Consider the following 436-nt stretch of genomic DNA (forward strand, 5'->3'; position numbering starts at 1 on the left):
GGTACATGTACTCGTACCGAGTTCTGTACTTGGTATCTGTGCAACCCTAGTGATGAGGCCTATTGGGCCAAGCAGCAGGGGCTCCCTCTTCCTTTTTTATTGGTTGCTGTGCGCCATTGTTACCCATTTCTAATTTCTCAAAGTTTACCACTTTGCTGTGAAGGAATTAATGCTCTGGTACTGAATTCTGGAGTAATTTGCTCTCCACTCTCTTTCCCTCCATACAAAGAAAATAGAATTTTTGTACTCACCGTAAAAAAAAATTTCCTTGAGTCCGTTGAGGGACACAGATCTCACACCTCTGTGTTTGCTCATGCTCTCGGTACTGCTCTGTTACACAACTGAGACATACTGGTATTCAAAAGGGTTATACCTTGGCCCAGGCCAACAGTTTTTATTGTTTGCCAGTGTCCAATCCTTCTGTAGGTGGCAGTAT

General features: G+C 43.6%; 1 protein-coding gene across 1 annotated transcript in view; it reads left to right on the forward strand.

Moving 5' to 3' along the window:
* Positions 1–436, forward strand: part of BOD1L1 (biorientation of chromosomes in cell division 1 like 1) — a 45,897-nt gene that overhangs the window by 31,607 nt on the left and 13,854 nt on the right. The window lies entirely within an intron of this gene.

Source organism: Nanorana parkeri, unplaced genomic scaffold (assembly GCF_000935625.1).
Source record: "Nanorana parkeri isolate BGI_ZX_2015 unplaced genomic scaffold, ASM93562v1 scaffold2495, whole genome shotgun sequence".
Lineage (NCBI taxonomy): Eukaryota > Metazoa > Chordata > Amphibia > Anura > Dicroglossidae > Nanorana > Nanorana parkeri.